This window comes from Hyperolius riggenbachi, chromosome 2 (genome assembly GCF_040937935.1).
Source record: "Hyperolius riggenbachi isolate aHypRig1 chromosome 2, aHypRig1.pri, whole genome shotgun sequence".
In the NCBI taxonomy this organism is placed as follows: Eukaryota; Metazoa; Chordata; class Amphibia; order Anura; family Hyperoliidae; genus Hyperolius; species Hyperolius riggenbachi.
Window position 1 is genome coordinate 575,648,082 of NC_090647.1, and position 23,637 is coordinate 575,671,718.

At 50.2% G+C, this 23,637-nt stretch overlaps 1 protein-coding gene across 1 annotated transcript in view; it reads right to left on the reverse strand.

Moving 5' to 3' along the window:
• LOC137545330 (uncharacterized) overlaps positions 1–23,637 on the reverse strand; it is a 197,645-nt gene that overhangs the window by 25,769 nt on the left and 148,239 nt on the right. The gene's annotated exons all lie outside the window — the stretch shown is intronic.

Here is a 23,637-nt window from a genome sequence, read left to right on the forward strand (position 1 = left end):
GCTGGAGGCGATCGGAAGAACGCCTCCGGAGCGTCCTCTAGTGGGCTTTCATGCAGCCAACTTTCAGTTGGCTGCATGAAATAGTTTTTTTTTTATTTAAAAAAACCCCTCCCACAGCCGCCCTGGCGATTTAATCAGAACGCCAGGGAGGTTAAGAATGAATGTATAAAATGTTAAGGCATTGTATATGTATTAATATCAACATTCTTTGAATGAATATATATAGGATGGTATGGAAATGCTATATATTTTATCATTGTAGACGATTATGTTAATGGTATAAAACTCTGCTAACAAGCACAATGTTTTACCATAAGGAGAGATCCATGGTGATTTTAAGTATGCCACTATGATTGTTGGATAAAATCAAATCTATCTTGGATATGGTAGAAACTGTCACTGTATAATAAAACAGAACCAGTGATTCAATTAAGATCAGCTACACATAGAGGAATTATAACATTGATTTATTCACTGTGAATTATAATTAATAGAACACAATCAAAAGGTCTTCAGTTTTGCCACATATCCCATTAAGAATGTGATTAGTTAGCCAACAGCACCTCCAGAGGATGAAATCCAGGATTACACTTGGGTTAAAGATTAGTTACAGGAAACTCCCACTGATCACTCCCACTGCCTTGTGATAGGCTGGTAGATTTAATCTCCTGGGCAGGACCATAGACAGTGATGAGAATAAGAAGAGGGAGTTCATATAATGGGGAGGCAATCATCATGAGATCACCAGCAGAAAGGGCTCACAGGGGAATCCATGCGTTCTGAATGATCACGCCCAAAGGAACACACCCTAGACTCCATCTTGGTAAATATCAATGACCAATTTTTGTTATAGTTATATGGCTTATCACAGCACAGATATCTGAACTTTTTATTTATTGACAATTATTTTTCTTATTTTATAGTCATTTATAGCCAAAGGGAGTGGGCTCTTCCAGTGCACAGGAATCACTCACTCCGCATCTTTGATAAAACCCATTCAGTGGGAAATTTTTCTTTAGATAAACATAATCAATAGTTCTAGTATCGCTGGCTGTGAATTCCATGACTTGTTTTTGGATAAAAGATATTTCAAGCTACCTCCTCTAAGCATTGATATTTTGGTATTTTGCCGCAGTATGTGCAGGCCACACCTAGTAAATTTAGGATGACTCAATAGATATTTTATTCCAAAATTATATATATATGTTACCCGCTTGCTCTGTGTAGTAACACAGGCCAGCGGAGGTTAAAGTGTAGACAGAAGTAAAATTCCTGTCATTTATAGTTGATTGCATATCAATTGTGGGGCAACGCCCAGTCGTTATATCCACTGAGTCATCCTAAATTTGTCATAGTGAATGGTATAGCTGACATCAGCCATTTTATTTTGGATAGCGCACTTTTGATTTTAACGGCGAAATTTTGATTTTTGATAGCGCCATTTTGATTGTGATAGCCGCCATTTTGTTTTTGATAGCCGCCATTTTGTTTTTAGTAGCCACCATTTTGATTTCGATAGCGCCATATTGATTTTGATAGCAGCCATTTTGTTTTTGATTGATTCAGCCATTTTGTCCCCAGGAATCCTGTGGTAAATTGATTGACATGGCCGGTGGCCATATTTGATGAGTCATAGCTCTGCACTGTATTTGAATTGACTGCTAAATAGTTTAAACCTTTTGTTATTGGTAAATGCGTATAATAACAATTTGATTGAATCACTGAAATTGTATTATCCAGCTCATTACTCATTATAAGAATAACCTTATGAGTTTTGTTTTAAATCAAAAGTGCAATTTTATATTGTTTTGATATTGTAATATTTATTTGATATTAAATTGATATTTTTACAAATTGGTCTACGTTTACATGTTTAAACCAGTACTTGGAAAAACCTCGAAAAACGAACTCATATAGTTAGGCGTATGTTTAAATTTTTAGCTCCTCCCATTTTTTCCAGGAGCTTTACATTTTGATTTTATATTTATTTTTAACAATTTATACAAACATTGACAAAACGCCCGACAGCCAGCACAGGCTTCCAGTATCCGTACCCTCTTCTCCCACTCTTCACACACTGATAGCAACACCGCAGGAGAAATGCCAGCACAGGCTTCCAGTATCCGTACCCTCTCCTCCCACTCTCCACACACTGATAGCAACACCGCAGGAGAAATGCTAGCACAGGCTTCCAGCATCTGTACCCTCTTCTCCCACTCCTCACACACTGATAGCAACACCGCAGGAGAAATGCCAGCACAGGCTTCCAGTATCCGTACCCTCTTCTCCCACTCCTTACACACTGATAGCAACACCGCAGGAGAAATGCAAGCACTGGCTTCCAGTATCTGTACCCTCTTCTCCCACTCTTCACACACTGATAGCAACACCGCAGGAGAAATGCCAGCACAGGCTTCCAGTATCCGTACCCTCTTCTCCTACTCCTCACACACTGATAGCAGCACCGCAGGAGAAATGCCAGCACAGGCTTCCAGTATCTGTACCCTCTTCTCCCACTCTTCACACACTGATAGCAACACCGCAGGAGAAATGCCAGCACAGGCTTCCAGTATCCGTACCCTCTTCTCCCACTCCTCACACACTGATAGCAACACCGCAGGAGAAATGCTAGCACAGGCTTCCAGCATCCGTACCCTCTTCTCCCACTCTTCACACACTGATAGCAACACCGCAGGAGAAATGCTAGCACAGGCTTCCAGTATCCTTACCCTCTTCTCCCACTCGTCACACACTGATAGCAACACCGCAGGAGAAATGCCAGCACAGGCTTCCAGTATCCGTACCCTCTTCTCCCGCTCCTCACACACTGATAGCAACACCGCAGGAGAAATGCCAGCACAGGCTTCCAGTATCCATACCCTCTTCTCCCACTCCTCACACACTGATAGCAACACCGCAGGAGAAATGCTAGCGCAGGCTTCCAGAATCCGTACCCTCTTCTCCCACTCCTCACACACTGATAGCAACACCACAGGAGAAATGCCAGCACAGGCTTCCAGTATCCGTACCCTCTTCTCCCACTCTTCACACACTGAGAGCAACACCGCAGGAGAAATGCTAGCGCAGGCTTCCAGAATCCGTACCCTCTTCTCCCACTCCTCACACACTGATAGCAACACCGCAGGAGAAATGCCAGCACAGGCTTCCAGTATCCGTACCCTCTTCTCCCACTACTCACACACTGATAGCAACACCACAGGAGAAATGCCAGCACAGGCTTCCAGTATCTGTACCCTCTTCTCCCACTCTTTACACACTGATAGCAACACCGCAGGAGAAATGCTAGCACAGGCTTCCAGTATCCGTACCCTCTTCTCCCACTCTTCACACACTGATAGCAACACCGCAGGAGAAATGCCAGCACAGGCTTCCAGTATCTGTACCCTCTTCTCCCACTCCTCACACACTGATAGCAACACCACAGGAGAAATGCTAGCACAGACTTCCAGTATCCGTACCCTCTTCTCCCACGCTTCACACACTGATAGCAACACCGCAGGAGAAATGCTAGCGCAGGCTTCCAGAATCCGTACCCTCTTCTCCCACTCCTCACACACTGATAGCAGCACCGCAGGAGAAATGCTAGCGCAGGCTTCCAGAATCCGTACCCTCTTCTCCCACTCCTCACACACTGATAGCAACACCGCAGGAGAAATGCTAGCGCAGGCTTCCAGAATCCGTACCCTCTCCTCCCACTCCTCACACACTGATAGCAGCACCGCAGGAGAAATGCTAGCGCAGGCTTCCAGAATCCGTACCCTCTTCTCCCACTCCTCACACACTGATAGCACACCGCAGGAGAAATGCTAGCACAGGCTTCCAGTATCCGTACCCTCTTCTCCCACTCTTCACACACTGATAGCAACACCGCAGGAGAAATGCCAGCACAGGCTTCCAGTATCCGTACCCTCTTCTCCCACTCCTCACACACTGATAGCAACACTGCAGGAGAAATGCCAGCACAGGCTTCCAGTATCCGTACCCTCTTCTCCCACTCTTCACACACTGATAGCAACACCGCAGGAGAAATGCCAGCACAGGCTTCCAGTATCCGTACCCTCTTCTCCCACTCCTCACACACTGATAGCAACACCGCAGGAGAAATGCCAGCACAGGCTTCCAGTATCCGTACCCTCTTCTCCCACTCCTCACACACTGATAGCAACACCGCAGGAGAAATGCTAGCACAGGCTTCCAGTATCCGTACCCTCTTCTCCCACTCCTCACACACTGATAGTAACACCGCAGGAGAAATGCCAGCACAGGCTTCCAGTATCCGTACCCTCTTCTCCCACTCTTCACACACTGATAGCAACACCGCAGGAGAAATGCCAGCACAGGCTTCCAGTATCCATACCCTCTTCTCCCACTCCTCACACACTGATAGCAACACCGCAGGAGAAATGCTAGGACAGGCTTCCAGTATCTGTACCCTCTTCTCCCACTCTTCACACACTGATAGCAACACCGCAGGAGAAATGCCAGCACAGGCTTCCAGTATCCGTACCCTCTTCTCCCACTCTTCACACACTGATAGCAACACCGCAGGAGAAATGCCAGCACAGGCTTCCAGTATCCGTACCCTCTTCTCCCACTCCTCACACACTGATAGCAACACCGCAGGAGAAATGCTAGCACAGGCTTCCAGTATCCGTACCCTCTTCTCCCACTCCTCACACACTGATAGCAGCACCGCAGGAGAAATGCCAGCACAGGCTTCCAGTATCCGTACCCTCTTCTCCCACTCTTCACACACTGATAGCAACACCGCAGGAGAAATGCCAGCACAGGCTTCCAGTATCCGTACCCTCTTCTCCCACTCCTCACACACTGATAGCAACACCGCAGGAGAAATGCTAGCGCAGGCTTCCAGTATCCGTACCCTCTTCTCCCACTCTTCACACACTGATAGCAGCACCGCAGGAGAAATGCCAGCACAGGCTTCCAGTATCTGTACCCTCTTCTCCAGCTCTTCACACACTGATAGCAACACTGCAGGAGAAATGCTAGCACAGGCTTCCAGTATCCGTACCCTCTTCTCCCGCTCCTCACACACTGAGAGCAACACCGCAGGAGAAATGCTAGCACAGGCTTCCAGTATCCGTACCCTCTTCTCCCGCTCCTCACACACTGAGAGCAACACCGCAGGAGAAATGCTAGCACAGGCTTCCAGTATCCGTACCCTCTTCTCCCACTCTTCACACACTGATAGCAGCACCGCAGGAGAAATGCCAGCACAGGCTTCCAGTATCCGTACCCTCTTCTCCCGCTCTTCACACACTGATAGCAACACCGCAGGAGAAATGCCAGCACAGGCTTCCAGTATCCGTACCCTCTTCTCCCGCTCTTCACACACTGATAGCAACACCGCAGGAGAAATGCCAGCACAGGCTTCCAGTATCCATACCCTCTTCTCCCACTCTTCACACACTGATAGCAGCACCGCAGGAGAAATGCCAGCACAGGCTTCCAGTATCCGTACCCTCTTCTCCCACTCCTCACACACTGATAGCAACACTGCAGGAGAAATGCTAGCACAGGCTTCCAGTATCTGTACCCTCTTCTCCCTCTCTTCACACACTGATAGCAACACCACAGGAGAAATGCCAGCACAGGCTTCCAGTATCCGTACCCTCTTCTCCCACTCCTCACACATTGATAGCAACACCGCAGGAGAAATGCTAGCACAGGCTTCCAGTATCTGTACCCTCTTCTCCAACTCCTCACACACTGATAGCAACACCGCAGGAGAAATGCCAGCACAGGCTTCCAGTATCCATACCCTTTTCTCCCTCTCTTCACACACTGATAGCAGCACCGCAGGAGAAATGCTAGCACAGGCTTCCAGTATCTGTACCCTCTTCTCCCTCTCTTCACACACTGATAGCAACACTGCAGGAGAAATGCTAGCACAGGCTTCCAGTATCCGTACCCTCTTCTCCCACTCTTCACACACTGATAGCAACACTGCAGGAGAAATGCCAGCACAGGCTTCCAGTATCTGTACCCTCTTCTCCCACTCCTCACACACTGATAGCAACACTGCAGGAGAAATGCCAGCACAGGCTTCCAGTATCCGTACCCTCTTCTCCCACTCTTCACACACTGATAGCAACACCGCAGGAGAAATGCCAGCACAGGCTTCCAGTATCCGTACCCTCTTCTCCCACTCCTCACACACTGATAGCAACACCGCAGGAGAAATGCCAGCACAGGCTTCCAGTATCCGTACCCTCTTCTCCCACTCCTCACACACTGATAGCAACACCGCAGGAGAAATGCTAGCACAGGCTTCCAGTATCCGTACCCTCTTCTCCCACTCCTCACACACTGATAGCAACACCGCAGGAGAAATGCTAGCACAGGCTTCCAGTATCCGTACCCTCTTCTCCCACTCCTCACACACTGATAGTAACACCGCAGGAGAAATGCCAGCACAGGCTTCCAGTATCCGTACCCTCTTCTCCCACTCTTCACACACTGATAGCAACACCGCAGGAGAAATGCCAGCACAGGCTTCCAGTATCCATACCCTCTTCTCCCACTCCTCACACACTGATAGCAACACCGCAGGAGAAATGCTAGGACAGGCTTCCAGTATCTGTACCCTCTTCTCCCACTCTTCACACACTGATAGCAACACCGCAGGAGAAATGCCAGCACAGGCTTCCAGTATCCGTACCCTCTTCTCCCACTCTTCACACACTGATAGCAACACCGCAGGAGAAATGCCAGCACAGGCTTCCAGTATCCGTACCCTCTTCTCCCACTCCTCACACACTGATAGCAACACCGCAGGAGAAATGCTAGCACAGGCTTCCAGTATCCGTACCCTCTTCTCCCACTCCTCACACACTGATAGCAGCACCGCAGGAGAAATGCCAGCACAGGCTTCCAGTATCCGTACCCTCTTCTCCCACTCTTCACACACTGATAGCAACACCGCAGGAGAAATGCCAGCACAGGCTTCCAGTATCCGTACCCTCTTCTCCCACTCCTCACACACTGATAGCAACACCGCAGGAGAAATGCTAGCGCAGGCTTCCAGTATCCGTACCCTCTTCTCCCACTCTTCACACACTGATAGCAGCACCGCAGGAGAAATGCCAGCACAGGCTTCCAGTATCTGTACCCTCTTCTCCAGCTCTTCACACACTGATAGCAACACTGCAGGAGAAATGCTAGCACAGGCTTCCAGTATCCGTACCCTCTTCTCCCGCTCCTCACACACTGAGAGCAACACCGCAGGAGAAATGCTAGCACAGGCTTCCAGTATCCGTACCCTCTTCTCCCGCTCCTCACACACTGAGAGCAACACCGCAGGAGAAATGCTAGCACAGGCTTCCAGTATCCGTACCCTCTTCTCCCACTCTTCACACACTGATAGCAGCACCGCAGGAGAAATGCCAGCACAGGCTTCCAGTATCCGTACCCTCTTCTCCCGCTCTTCACACACTGATAGCAACACCGCAGGAGAAATGCCAGCACAGGCTTCCAGTATCCGTACCCTCTTCTCCCGCTCTTCACACACTGATAGCAACACCACAGGAGAAATGCCAGCACAGGCTTCCAGTATCCATACCCTCTTCTCCCACTCTTCACACACTGATAGCAGCACCGCAGGAGAAATGCCAGCACAGGCTTCCAGTATCCGTACCCTCTTCTCCCACTCCTCACACACTGATAGCAACACTGCAGGAGAAATGCTAGCACAGGCTTCCAGTATCTGTACCCTCTTCTCCCTCTCTTCACACACTGATAGCAACACCACAGGAGAAATGCCAGCACAGGCTTCCAGTATCCGTACCCTCTTCTCCCACTCCTCACACATTGATAGCAACACCGCAGGAGAAATGCTAGCACAGGCTTCCAGTATCTGTACCCTCTTCTCCAACTCCTCACACACTGATAGCAACACCGCAGGAGAAATGCCAGCACAGGCTTCCAATATCCATACCCTCTTCTCCCTCTCTTCACACACTGATAGCAGCACCGCAGGAGAAATGCTAGCACAGGCTTCCAGTATCTGTACCCTCTTCTCCCTCTCTTCACACACTGATAGCAACACTGCAGGAGAAATGCTAGCACAGGCTTCCAGTATCCGTACCCTCTTCTCCCACTCTTCACACACTGATAGCAACACTGCAGGAGAAATGCCAGCACAGGCTTCCAGTATCTGTACCCTCTTCTCCCTCTCTTCACACACTGATAGCAACACCACAGGAGAAATGCCAGCACAGGCTTCCAGTATCCGTACCCTCTTCTCCCACTCCTCACACACTGATAGCAACACTGCAGGAGAAATGCCAGCACAGGCTTCCAGTATCCGTACCCTCTTCTCCCACTCCTCACACTGATAGCAACACCGCAGGAGAAATGCCAGCACAGGCTTCCAGTATCCGTACCCTCTTCTCCCACTCTTCACACACTGATAGCAACACCGCAGGAGAAATGCCAGCACAGGCTTCCAGTATCCGTACCCTCTTCTCCCACTCTTCACACACTGATAGCAACATGGGAGGAGAAATGCTAGCACAGGCTTCCAGTATCCGTACCCTCTTCTCCCACTCCTCACACACTGATAGCAACACCGCAGGAGAAATGCCAGCACAGGCTTCCAGTATCCGTACCCTCTTCTCCCACTCCTCACACACTGATAGCAACACCGCAGGAGAAATGCCAGCACAGGCTTCCAGTATCCGTACCCTCTTCTCCCACTCCTCACACACTGATAGCAACACCGCAGGAGAAATGCTAGCACAGGCTTCCAGTATCTGTACCCTCTTCTCCCACTCTTCACACACTGATAGCAACACCGCAGGAGAAATGCCAGCACAGGCTTCCAGTATCCGTACCCTCTTCTCCCACTCCTCACACACTGATAGCAACACCGCAGGAGAAATGCCAGCACAGGCTTCCAGTATCCGTACCCTCTTCTCCCACTCTTCACACACTGATAGCAACACCGCAGGAGAAATGCTAGCACAGGCTTCCAGTATCCATACCCTCTTCTCCCACTCTTCACACACTGATAGCAACACCGCAGGAGACATGCCAGCACAGGCTTCCAGTATCCGTACCCTCTCCTCCCACTCTCCACACACTGATAGCAACACCGCAGGAGAAATGCTAGCACAGGCTTCCAGTATCCGTACCCTCTTCTCCCACTCCTCACACACTGATAGTAACACCGCAGGAGAAATGCCAGCACAGGCTTCCAGTATCTGTACCCTCTCCTCCCACTCTTCACACACTGATAGCAACACCGCAGGAGAAATGCCAGCACAGGCTTCCAGTATCCGTACCCTCTTCTCCCACTCCTCACACACTGATAGCAACACCGCAGGAGAAATGCCGGCACAGGCTTCCAGTATCCGTACCCTCTCCTCCCCCTCTTCACACACTGATAGCAGCACCGCAGGGGAAATGCTAGCACAGGCTTCCAGTATCCGTTCCCTCTTCTCCTACTCCTCACACACTGATAGCAACACCGCAGGAGAAATGCTAGCACAGGCTTCCAGTATCTGTACCCTCTTCTCCCACTCCTCACACACTGATAGCAACACCACAGGAGAAATGCCAGCACAGGCTTCCAGTATCCGTACCCTCTTCTCCCACTCCTTACACACTGATAGCAACACCGTAGAAGAAATGCCAGCACAGGCTTCCAGTATCTGTACCCTCTTCTCCCACTCCTCACACACTGATAGCAACACTGCAGGAGAAATGCTAGCACAGGCTTCCAGTATCTGTACCCTCTCCTCCCACTCTTCATACACTGATAGCAACACCGCAGGAGAAATGCTAGCACAGGCTTCCAGTATCCGTACCCTCTTCTCCCACTCCTCACACACTGATAGCAACACCGCAGGAGAAATGCCAGCACAGGCTTCCAGTATCCGTACCCTCTCCTCCCACTCCTCACACACTGATAGCAACACCGCAGGAGAAATGCCAGTACAGGCTTCCAGTATCTGTACCCTCTTCTCCCACTCCTCACATACTGATAGCAACACCGCAGGAGAAATGCTAGGACAGGCTTCCAGTATCTGTACCCTCTCCTCCCACTCTTCACACACTGATAGCAACACTGCAGGAGAAATGCTAGCACAGGCTTCCAGTATCCGTACCCTCTCCTCCCACTCCTCACACACTGATAGCAACACCGCAGGAGAAATGCCAGCATAGGCTTCCAGTATCCGTACCCTCTTCTCCCACTCTTTACACACTGATAGCAACACCGCAGGAGAAATGCCAGCACAGGCTTCCAGTATCCGTACCCTCTTCTCCCACTCTTCACACACTGATAGCAACACCACAGGAGAAATGCCAGCACAGGCTTCCAGTATCCGTACCCTCTTCTCCCACTCTTCACACACTGATAGCAGCCCTGCAGGAGAAATGCTAGCACAGGCTTACAGTATCCTTATCCTCTTCTCCCACTCCTCACACACTGATAGCAGCACCGCAGGAGAAATGCCAGCACAGGCTTCCAGTATCTGTACCCTCTTCTCCCACTCTTCACACACTGATAGCAGCCCTGCAGGAGAAATGCTAGCACAGGCTTACAGTATCCGTATCCTCTTCTCCCACTCCTCACACACTGATAGCAACACCGCAGGAGAAATGCCAGCACAGGCTTCCAGTATCTGTACCCTCTTCTCCCACTCCTCACACACTGATAGCAACACCGCAGGAGAAATGCCAGCACAGGCTTCCAGTATCCGTACCCTCTTCTCCCACTCTTCACACACTGATAGCAACACCGCAGGAGAAATGCCAGCACAGGCTTCCAGTATCCATACCCTCTTCTCCCACTCTTCCCACACTGATAGCAACACCGCAGGAGAAATGCTAGCACAGGCTTCCAGTATCCGTACCCTCTTCTCCCACTCCTCACATACTGATAGCAACACCCAGGAGAAATGCTAGCACAGGCTTCCAGTATCCGTACCCTCTTCTCCCACTCCTCACACACTGATAGCAACACCACAGGAGAAATGCTAGCACAGGCTTCCAGTATCCGTACCCTCTTCTCCCACTCTTCCCACACTGATAGCAACACCGCAGGAGAAATGCTAGCACAGGCTTCCAGTATCTGTACCCTCTTCTCCCACTCCTCACACACTGATGGCAACACCGCAGGAGAAATGCCAGCACAGGCTTCCAGTATCCGTACCCTCTTCTCCCACTCTTCACACACTGATAGCAACACCGCAGGAGAAATGCCAGCACAGGCTTCCAGTATCCGTACCCTCTTCTCCCACTCCTCACACACTGATAGCAACACTGCAGGAGAAACGCTAGCACAGGCTTCCAGTATCCGTACCCTCTTCCCCCACTCCTCACACACTGATAGCAACACTGCCGGAGAAATGCTAGCACAGGCTTCCAGTATCCGTACCCTCTTCTCCTACACTTCACACACTGACAGCAGCACCGCAGGAGAAATGCCAGCACAGGCTTCCAGTATCTGTACCCTCTTCTCCCACTCCTCACACACTGATAGCAACACCGCAGGAGAAATGCCAGTACAGGCTTCCAGTATCCGTACCCTCTTCTCCCACTCTTCCCACACTGATAGCAACACCACAGGAGAAATGCTGGCACAGGCTTCCAGTATCCGTACCCTCTTCTCCCACTCTTCCCACACTGATAGCAATACCACAGGAGAAATGCCAGCACAGGCTTCCAGTATCCGTACCCTCTTCTCCCACTCCTCACACACTGATAGCAACACCGCAGGAGAAATGCCAGCACAGGCTTCCAGTATCCGTACCCTCTTCTCCCACTCCTCACACACTGATAGCAACACTGCAAGAGAAATGCCAGCACAGGCTTCCAGTATCCGTACCCTCTTCTCCCACTCGTCACACACTGATAGCAACACCGCAGGAGAAATGCTAGCACAGGCTTCCAGTATCCATACCCTCTTCTCCCACTCTTCCCACACTGATAGCAATACCACAGGAGAAATTCCAGCACAGGCTTCCAGTATCTGTACCCTCTTCTCCCACTCGTCACACACTGATAGCAGCACCGCAGGAGAAATGCCAGCACAGGCTTCCAGTATCCGTAGTTTCAGGTGCTGAACATCTCGTATCTTCACAGCATAGACAATTGCCTGCAGATGACACCAAAGATAAAAGTATAAGGGGGTCAGATCGGGAGACCTTGGGGGCCATTCAACTGGCCCACGATGACCAATCCCCTTTCCAGGAAACTGTTCATCTAGGAATGCTCGGACCTGACACCCATAATGTGGTGGTGCACCATCTTGCTGGAAAAACTCAGGGAACGTGCTTCATCACTGAACATAATTTTCTGCGTAAACTGAGGGCCCTGTTCCAATCTTTGTTTTGCCCATTCTGCACAGTCAGTGCGCCGATCTGGGTCATCCTGGTTGAGATGCTGCAGTAGCTGAGTTTGTAAGGCTGACATTTGTGAGTAGCTAATATCCGCTGAAGAGAATGTTAGACTAATGCCCCTCTCCAGTGACATGCGGCGAGTGCTACGCTGTGGGCTCTTGCTGAATGAAGCTAGGACAGCCACTGATGTTTCTTCATTAGTGACAGATTTCATGCATCCACATTTTGGCAAATCCAACACTGAACCAGTTTCAGGAAACTTAGCAAGCAGTTTGCTAACTGTAGCATGGGAGATGGGTGGTCTCGTAGGGTGTCTTGCATTGAAATCTGCTGCAATGACCCGGTTACTGCATTCACCAGAGATCACCACAATTTCTATCCGCTCCTCACTTGTTAATCTCGGCGACATGTCAATGGCTGTAAACAAAGAGAAACTTGTAAATAACTCATGACTGAATAAAGTAACGTTAAAACCAAGCACACCATTGTTTTTCTAGTGAAATTCCCAATAAGTCTGATGTGTCACATGACCCTCTTCCTATTGAAAAAACAAAAGTTCGATTCAAAACGGCCGACTTCAAAATGGCCGCCATGGTCACCACTCATCTTGAAAAGTTTCCCCCTCACATATACTAATGTGCCCCAAACAGGAAGTTAATATCACCAACCATTCCCATTTTATTAAGGTGTATCCATATAAATGGACCACCCTGTTCCCTCCCCTCCAACTCAATAACATACTCCCCCCTTCCCGCTCTCTGACGTCCTCCGCTCCCCCCCACCTCTGTGACATCCTCCCCCCTTCCTGCTCTGACGTCCTCCCCTCCCCCCCACCTCAGTGACATACTCCCTTCTTCCCGCTCTCTGACGTCCTCCCCCCACCTCAGTGACATACTCCCCCCTTCCCGCTCTCTGACGTCCTCCGCTCCCTCCACCTCAGTGACATACTCCCCCCTTTCTGCTCTCTGATGTCCTCCCCTCACCTCAGTGACATACTCCCCCCTTCCTGCTCTGACGTCTTCCCCTCCCCCCCACCTCTGTGACATACTCCCCCCTTCCCGCTCTCTGACGTCCTCCGCTCCCTCCACCTCAGTGACATACTCCCCCCTTTCTGCTCTCTGATGTCCTCCCCCCACCTCAGTGACATACTCCCCCCTTCCTGCTCTGACGTCTTCCCCTCCCCCCCACCTCTGTGACATACTCCCCCCTTCCCGCTCTCTGACGTCCTCCCCCCCACCTCTGTGACATACTCCCCCCTTCCCGCCCTGTGACTCTGTGAAGTACTCCTCTCCCCCGTTCTGAGGCCCCTCCCCCGTGACATACTCCCCGCTCTGTGACTCTGTGGGGCCCCTCCCCATCTGTGACGTCCTCCCTGCTGGACATGCAGTATGTCACTGGGTGTAGCTGGGTTTCCCGTCGTCCGCAGCTGCGCGCCACTAACATTTTAGATTTACCTGATCACAGGCTCGGTATTCGGATCCCATGATTGATAACGATCACAGGTCTGAATTCAGGTGCACCCATGATTGCACTCTAATTCCGGCCGTGATCACGGGTTATCCTGTGATCAGGAATTCGGATGATGTGCGGTATCCAGGGGATGACGTTGTTGGGCCAATCAGAAAGTCCCCAGCTGAGGCCCTAGCAACCAATCAGAGGAGGGGACCCTGGCCCTCCCTCCTCTATATAAAGCGGCGGCCATCTTGACGATCTCGTCCTTGCTTGTGACTCTGTGGTACTGAGAGCATCTCCAGTGCTGCTGTTCGTCTGAGCACGTGCTTTTCTTGTGTTTAACACAGCGTTTTTGTATATTTACACATTCTCAACACATTTATTGTACTGATTAATAGTGATTTGAGTGTTATAGTTCAGTTAGCTAGTGTAGTGTATATACTGTATACTGTGCTAGGCTAGTGTTAGGTCTATGTGCAGGCCTGCTAGCCTAGGTAGCCTTAGCCTACTAGCCTGTAGGTAAGTTAGGGATTAATAGTTAGTTGTTGTGCAGTTAGTTCACATTTGTACTGTCAGTTGATTTAGTGTTAGACTAGCAGCTGCAGTACTAGTTACTTAGCAGGCAGGCCAGCATCTGTGTGATTATATCTGACTGCTGCATCTGCCTGTATTGATTGTGTGACAGACAGTCTTTTATTGTCACTGTCTGTCACTCTAGTTAGTTATGGACTACTGTTAGTTGTATACTTAGTACAGTACTCCAGCCAGGCAGCCTCTGTGTTTCTGACTGCTGCCTGTATTTTGTGAGTGTGACAGACAGTCTTAGTGTCACTGACTGTCACTCTTTTCTCAGTTAAGTGCTGTGCTTGTAGTTTAAAGAGTAGAGAAACCGAGAGCCCAATATAGTGTAGTATGTTAAGCATAAATGAAGTAAAGGTTATCGTGAGAAAATTATACTCACAAACATGGGTTACCACACAGGCAACCACTGTATAGGCAGGTGAGGAGATTAGACCTGTCCTCACTCAGGGATAAGAAGTCGCTCTCTGTAGATGCGAAAGGGGGTAGATCACCCCTCCACCAGGGGTGGACACGGTATAGCAGTAGGAGAACAGAGGCGCCAGCAGGATAAAAGTGGATAAAAACTTTAAAATTTGCTGGGAGGAAGTGGTGGACTTACCTCCATAAAGCAGACACGAAAGACTGTCTGAATAGTAGTCACATTTATTAATTAGTACCCCAAAACAGTGCAACGCGTTTCGCAGGCCCAGCCCGCTTCATCAGGCAATAAAAATGGGGACAAGACAGAATTTCAGCAATAGCAGGTGTAGCGCCTGAGTCTTTCGTGTCTGCTTTATGGAGGTAAGTCCACCACTTCCTCCCAGCAAATTTTAAAGTTTTTATCCACTTTTATCCTGCTGGCGCCTCTGTTCTCCTACTGCTATACTGTGCTTGTAGTTTATTCGCTGTCTCTGGCAGTGAAGTGAACTACCTGTTATCATTCATGCCTTGTGACTGAGTGACTTGTTAGTCTACTAGTAGAAAAAAAAAAACAATTTTTTGTCACCAACCCACCCCTCTTTATTAAAGTTTACACTCAATTCCCGTCCTATATATATATATATATATATATATATATATATATAGATATATATATATATATATATATATATATATATATATATATATATATATATATATTTTGTTTTTCTTATTGTATTTGTATATTGTTGTACAATGACTGGCAGAGGTAGAGGCACCACCAGGAGAGGCGGCACCATTGCTGCCACCACTGCCGGCAGCTCTGTGACTGGTCCGCCGCCAGCCACTGGCCGCAGTTGTGAAGGAGGGAGCAGAGGTGCAGCAGCACAGTGTTGCGCCCATCTTTGAGATGGGTCGTCGTCGCCGGCCCATTGAGGAGAGTCAGACACAGGCCACCGGTTCCAGCCAGACCTCCAGCGAGACCAGTGCCGCCACCAGCAGCAGCCGCCCGCCACCACCGCTTGAGGTCACATCAACCCCATGATGATGTGCAGGACCGTCCCTATGTGCCACAGTTGGATGATGGCAGCTCGGAGGAGGAGGCGGCTCTGGCACAGACGCGCAGCAGCATGGCAACCAGGGGCAGGGCCAGCAGAGGGCGTGGAAGGCAGGAGCCACAGCCTGCTGCTTCAGCCGCTACCACCACCCGCACCAGTCAACCTCCTGCCACAGGGAGAAAAGCTCAGCCCTCAAGCCGGAGGGGGCAGTTCACATCCCCAATCTGGCATTATTTCCATGTGTGTGACACGGATGAGAGCCGTGCAATTTGCAACAGTTGCAGGGCCAGCCTGAGCAGAGGTCGTGATCCGGCCAAGATGGGTACCTCGAGCCTGCAGACCCACTTGCAGACCAGGCATTTTCATGACTTCCAGGAGATTCAGAGGGTGAAGGACAGTGGCACGGGCAGTGGTCAGAGCAGGAGACCCATTGCACAGCCTTCAACAGCAGCTTCCCGCCCTGCTGCTCATCCAGCATCAGCAGCAGGAGCGCAGAAACGCACTGCCCCCCCCGCGCACTCTGTCACTCCTGTCGCTGGTTAGTGCAGCCAGTCCTCAGTGGCCTCCTCTGCTCCCTCCACAGTTGCCTCCTCATCCTCCGGTGTGTAACGATTGTGGAATTCCCTCCGTGATCAGCGCACAAAACGTGCGCTGACACTGCGGAAATCCTCCACGATCGTATAATTTGCGGGAACCCAGCAAAAGGTGCAATGCACCTGTAGAGGGAAATTCCTGTCGGCAGGTGGAGCTGTGGAGTGCAGAGGAACAGCTCCTCTGCCCTACCACACACGCCAGACAGGAATTGTACGAAGGGAAGAAACGCAATTGCAAGAGGCGATTGAGAATGAGCACAGAGACAGATTGTATGTGTGTGCACCAATCCAGTCGCCAACCCGCGACAATGCACACACAACAGCAGATATGAAGTAGGAACGTGATCGCGAGAGGTGCGATCGCCAGACGTGACACAAGGCTACAGCAAGGCAGAGCACGAGAGTAGCAAAGGCACAGCAAATCATACAATGAGGAGATACGGAAAATAACAAACGCTAGCTAAACGCGAACACCGCACTCATTCGCAACAGTGCACGCGTTTATGCGCGGTCTCCACGTGATAAGCACAATAGAGACAAGCACGCCTAACTAACCACCGACAGACAAACATGAAACAGAGGACGCGAGCGCTTGCTTAACGGTTACCTCACCGAGCCTCCAGCAAGCGTTCGTAGCAGACAAGACAGACACACGAAAACAGGAACAAGCGAGAGATAGGATCCACAGCGCTAGCGAAAAGAGGCCAGTGCGATCCAGGGAGACAGAGAGATGGAGATCAGACGGATCCACAGCACTAGCGAAAGTGGCCAGTGCTATCCAGGAAGACAGAACAGAAGGATCCACAGCGCTAGCGCAAGATGCTAGTGCGATCCAGGGAGACAGAGAGATGGGGATCAGACGGATCCACAGCACTAGCGAAAGTGGCCAGTGCGATCCAGGAAGACAGAACAGAAGGGGCTACCAGTAACAACCGCTGTTCCGGTTAGCACCAAGACACACAGAACGATTTCCTGTCGACCACCGCTGGGACAGGACAATCGCAACAGACAAACAAAACAGATATGCAATCCTAAATGCACTAGGGAAACCTGCCTAGAGCAGTTCCAGGAATTACTCTAAGCTAATCTTCAAACAAAGAGCAAGGCTGACACTCCTCCAGGAGTGTTTCACAGGAAGACTCCTTATGACCAGCCAAGGACTCTGGGAAACATAGCTCTTTATATTGCCAGTCATCAAAGGAGCAGAGAGGGGATTTGCATAACGAGTTTATCCAAATTCTTCAGCAGCAAGCTGCAATACTGACAAAAGGTCTCTCTTCCAGAGACCTGCAGAATGCAGACCTGAACAGTGGTCAAAAGGCTGCCTGCCTGCCAGGCAGCCCAGCGGATTCTCACACGGTGCAGGCAAACGCTGCCAGACCCTGCTCAGCAAGTCCTTTCCTGGTGTAACCAAGGCTCTGCCTCCCGGCCTCAGGCGCATCCATGCGCTGAACGGGTTGCTTGCCCGGGCTATGTGCTCCCAGCTCCTGCCATACTCCTTTGTACAGGTGGGGAGTGACATGAGAGCGCTCCTGCAGTATGGGATCCCGGAGTGGCGTATCCCCAGCCGCCACTACTTCTCCCGCACAGCGATCCCAGCACTGCACCAGTTTGTGTTGGCGAACGTGGCCCGTTTGCTCGATCACACCATGAGCGAGCGGGTCCATGTCACCATGGACTCCTGGAGCAGCCGTTTCGGGATAGACCGCTACCTGTCCTTCACGGGTCAGCCTGGTGGAAGTGGGTGAGGAAGGAGCAGCAGCAGGTCCATCATCGGCACAGCAGCAGCCCAGTGGGTGGTGCCACCCCGTGGGGTCAGAGGAGATGAAGCTCCTCTGATCCAGGTCTCTCCTCCGGCACACCTGCTGCCAAGCGTTCCTGCCTCAGCATCAGCGTGAAGGCCCGCCACAGCCAAGCACTGCTGGAGCTGGTCAGCCTGGGGAAGACAAAGTTGACAGCAGCCAACGTTCTTCTCAACCTCAGGGAGCAGGAGAAGAGGTGGCTGACCCCCAAAGGCCTCAGTCAGATTGGTGGTGTCCAACAATGCGGCCAACCTGCTGTATGCCATCACCAGGGGACACTTGACCCACGTCCCCTGCTTAGCCTACGTCCTGAACCTGGTGGTGCAGCTGTTCCTGCACACCTACTAGGGGATGGACAATCTGTTGGAAGCGGCTAGAAAAATTGTGTGCCGATCTGCCTCAGCAAACCTGGCCGACCTGCAGCAGCGCGAGGGCCTGCCACTACACCGGCTTGTCATCGATGTACCAACTCACTGGAATTCCACCCTGACGATGTTGGAGCGGCTGGGTTAGCAGAGGAGGGCTGTCAGCCGACACATTGTTTATGCCAATGTTTCTGGCACCACCAGCCTCCAGGCCCTCACCAACGCACAGTGGGGGCAGATGCAGCAGGTGTGCTTGGTATTGGCTCCCTTTCTGCAGGGAACCAACATGGTGAGCCGAGAATGGGCAACCCTCTGCCAGTGAGTGCCCATGGTTCGTCTGCTGGACAGAGCCCTGTTTGATCTGATGGAAGAGGGAGAGGAGGCCCTGACCCAGCTGGATAAGTAGACGGCTGCGCAGTCCACCTCTGAGGAGAACTTTGAGTTGCTGGAGGAGGAGGAGGAGGAGGTCCCTGACATTGCTGATGAGGGGGAACAGCAGAGCGCAGCTGCAGTGGTGCGAGGGTGGAGAGGACAGGATGAGGTTTAGGGGCCAGAGGACAGCATTGCCGACAACCCTGATGTCTTTGCTGTGTCCAATCTGTTCCCCATGGCAGCACACATGCTGCGGTGCCTGCGCAGGGACCCCAGGGTGAAGCAGATGCGTGCTCGGGAGGAAATCTGGATCAGCATGATCCTGGTCCCATGGCTGAATGGGAGAGTAGGTCAGTTCCTGCCTGCTGGAGACCCTGAGCAGCAAACAAGGGAGTTGCAGACTCCGGATGGTGGCAGACTACACGGGGTCCTTCAGCGGGCTTGACACCGAGGCCCCTGTGGACCCCGTGGAGTACTGGGTCAAGCGCTTGGAGTTCTGGAGGGAGCTGGCGCAGTATGCCCTGGAAGTCCTGGCTTGCCCCTTTTCCAGTGTGCTGTCTGATGGGTGCTTCAGTGCGGCCGGTGTCGTGGTCACAGAGAAGCACTCTCGTCTGTCCCCAGAGTCTGTGGACAGACTCACCTTCCTAAAGATGAACCAGGCCTGGACTGAAGGCACGTTCCCGTCCCCTGTTGTCGGCGAGAGGGGGACATGAGGCGGCTGGGAATGTTTTTTTTGCACACCAACCTTCAGTCTCCTGCTATTTTTGGCCTGTGTTTTTTTTAGGTGCTGTGGTACCACCGCTAGGTGTCATGGCCTATGCTGCCTGCTGCCATGTATGTTACCCCTCCTGCTGTTGCATTTAACTTCCTGCTGTCTGTGTTCCCACCGCCAGTTTCCACTCTATTATGCACTGCTGCCACTAGCTTTTACACCATCAAAATAGCTACTACTGTAATTGTGTAAAAAAAAAAAAAAAAATTGTAAGGTGTCTGGGATGCAAACTGTGCTGTCCAAGTTGAGGGGAGAACCCAACTGTGGCTGTACAACCACTTCCTGGAACATCACGGTTGTTTATTTTTGTATGTGCTGTGGTATCACTGCTAGGTGCCATGGCCTATTATTGCCTGCTGCCACTCGTCACTCCTCCTCCTGCTGCTGCATTTAACCTCCTGCTGTCTGTGCTCCCACCGCCAGGTTCCACAGAATTATGTGCTGCTGCCATGCGCCACTAGCTATTATGCCACTACAATAGCTATATATTTTGTTGTTAAAAAAAAAAAAAAATTAGACGTGTCCGGGTTGAAAACTGTGCTGTCACAATTGTGTATTGGACACAATGTGGGCTTCACGACCGCTGTCTGGAACCTCCTGCTGTTTTCTTGGTGTTATATTTACAGCATGGTACCACCGCTAGGTGCCATGGCCTATTATTGCCTACTGCCACATGTTACTCCTCCTCCTCCTGCTGCTTTCACCTCCTGTTGTCTGTGCTTCCACTGCCAGGGTCCAAAGAATTATTCGCTGCTGCCATGCGCCACTAGCTATCACGCCACTACAATAGCTATTTTTTGTTGTAGAAAAAAATAATTTCTGAGGTGTCTGGGTTGAAAACTGTGCTGTCCCAGTTGTGTATTGGACACAATGTGGGCTTCAGGACTGCAGTCTGGAACCTCCCGCTACTTAATTTCAACCAGGGTTCCACCGCTAGGTGCCATGGCCTATTATATTGTATGCTGCCCCAGGTTACTCCTCCTCCTGCTGCCACTGCTTTAACCTCCTGCTATCTGTGCTCCCAACGCCAAGGTCCACAGAATAAGGTGCAGCTGCCATGCGCCGCTAGCTATTACGCCACAAATTTAGCTATGCTGTTGCAGGAAAAAAAAAAAAAAAACATTCGAAAGGAAAAAAAATTTGGTTGGGTACAATCGGAAGAACAATAATAAGAAAATGAAGAAGAAAATGGAGAAGAAGAAGATAAAGAAGAAGAAGGAGGGGGAGGGAGAGGAGGAGGAAGCCAGTAACACTAACTCCCCCCTACTGTGACCAATCTGTGCATAGTAATGTACAGTGACCATTATCAGCTTATTACAGGCCGGTAACACTAACTCCCACTACTGTGACCAATCTGTGTACAGTAATGTACAGTGACCATTATCAGCTTATTACAGGCCAGTAACACTAACTCCCCCTTACTGTGACCAATCTGTGGGCAGTAATGTACAGTGACCATTATCAGCTTATTACAGGCCGGTAACACTAACTACCCCCTACTGTGACCAATCTGTGTACAGTAATGTACAGTGACCATTATCAGCTTATTACAGGCCGGTAACACTAACTCCCACTACTGTGACCAATCTGTGTACAGTAATGTACAGTGACCATTATCAGCTTATTACAGGCCGGTAACACTAACTCCCACTACTGTGACCAATCTGTGTACAGTAATGTACAGTGACCATTATCAGCTTATTACAGGCCAGTAACACTAACTCCCTCCTACTGTGACCAATCTGTGCATAGTAATGTACAATGACCATTATCAGCTTATTACAGGCCGGTAACACTAACTCCCACTACTGTGACCAATCTGTGTACAGTAATGTACAGTGACCATTATCAGCTTATTACAGGCCAGTAACACTAACTCCCCCTACTGAGACCAATCTGTGTACAGTAATGTACAGTGACCATTATCAGCTTATTACAGGCCAGTAACACTAAGTCACCCTACTGTGACCAATCTGTGTACAGTAATGTACAGTGACCATTATCAGCTTATTACAGGCCGGTAACACTAACTCCCCCTACTGTGACCAATCTGTGTACAGTAATGTACAGTGACCATTATCAGCTTATTACAGGCCAGTAACACTAACTCCCCCCTGCTGTGACTGATCTGTGTACAGTAATGTACAGTGACCATTATCAGCTTATTACAGACCGGTAACACTAACCCCCCCCCCCTCCTATCTGTGCACAGTAATGTACATAGTAGTGATAAGTGGTGATAATGCTATGGCAAAATAAATGGGAGGAGCACTGAAAGGTAAAAATGTCTCTTGGTGTTAAGAGTAAAATGGCCTGTGGTGGGGAGTGGCTGAGATGACAAAAATCTAACAAGTCTACAGAGCATAACCCCGAATCAGGCCAGTCTGTGAGCAGCAATACAGCCACACCAGCAATAACCATCCACATTATCCTATATTACTGCTGATTACTCACCTATTCTGCCCTCTGTAACATTGTCCTCCTCTTTACTTGTCCTCATCATGCCTCCCTCCTCCATAGACTGCTGATCATTCCTCACATATGTCTCTTCTTCTTCCTCTTTACTTGTCCTCATCATGTCCCTCTCCTCCATAGACTGCTGATCACTCCTCACATATGTCTCTTCTTCTTCCTCTTTACTTGTCCTCATCATGTCACCCTCCTCCATAGACTGCTGATCACTCCTCACATATATCTCTTCTTCTTCCTCTTTACTTGTCCTCATCATGCCTCCCTCCTCCATAGTCTGCTGATCACTCCTCACATATGTCTCTTCTTCTTCCTCTTTACTTGTCCTCATCATGCCTCCCTCCTCCATAGTCTGCTGATCACTCCTCACATATGTCTCTTCTTCTTCCTCTTTACTTGTCCCCATCATGTCTCCCTCCTCCATAGTCTGCTGATCACTCCTCACATACGTCTCTTCTTCTTCCTCTTTATATGTCCTCCTCATGTCTCCCTCCTCCATAGACTGCTGATCACTCCTCACATATGTCTCTTCTTCTTCCTCTTTACTTGTCCTCATCATGTCACCCTGCTCCATAGACTGCTGATCACTCCTCACATACGTCTCTTCTTCTTCCTCTTTACATGTCCTCATCATGCCTCCCTCCTTCATAGTCTGCTGATCACTACTCACATATGTCTCTTCTTCTTCCTCTTTACATGTCCTCATCATGCCTCCCTCCTCCATAGACTGCTGATCACTCCTCACATATGTCTCTTCTTCTTCCTCTTTACTTGTCCTCATCATGTCACCCTCCTCCATAGACTGCTGATCACTCCTCACATACGTCTCTTCTTCTTCCTCTTTATATGTCCTCATCATGCCTCCCTCCTCCATAGACTGCTGATCACTCCTCACATATGTCTCTTCTTCTTCCTCTTTACATGTCCTCATCATGTCTCCCTCCTCCATAGACTGCTGATCACTCCTCACATACGTCTCTTCTTCCTCTTTACTTGTCCTCATCATGCCTCCCTCCTCCATAGACTGCTGATCACTCCTCACATATGTCTCTTCTTCTTCCTCTTTACATGTCCTCATCATGTCTCCCTCCTCCATAGACTGCTGATCACTCCTCACATACGTCTCTTCTTCTTCCTCTTTATATGTCCTCCTCATGTCTCCCTCCTTCATAGTCTGCTGATCACTCCTCACATACGTCTCTTCTTCTTCCTCTTTACTTGTCCTCATCATGTCACCCTCCTCCATAGTCTGCTGATCACTCCTCACATACGTCTCCTCTTCTTCCTCTTTACTTGTCCTCATCATGTCACCCTCCTCCATAGTCTGCTGATCACTCCTCACATACGTCTCCTCTTCTTCCTCTTTACTTGTCCTCCTCATGTC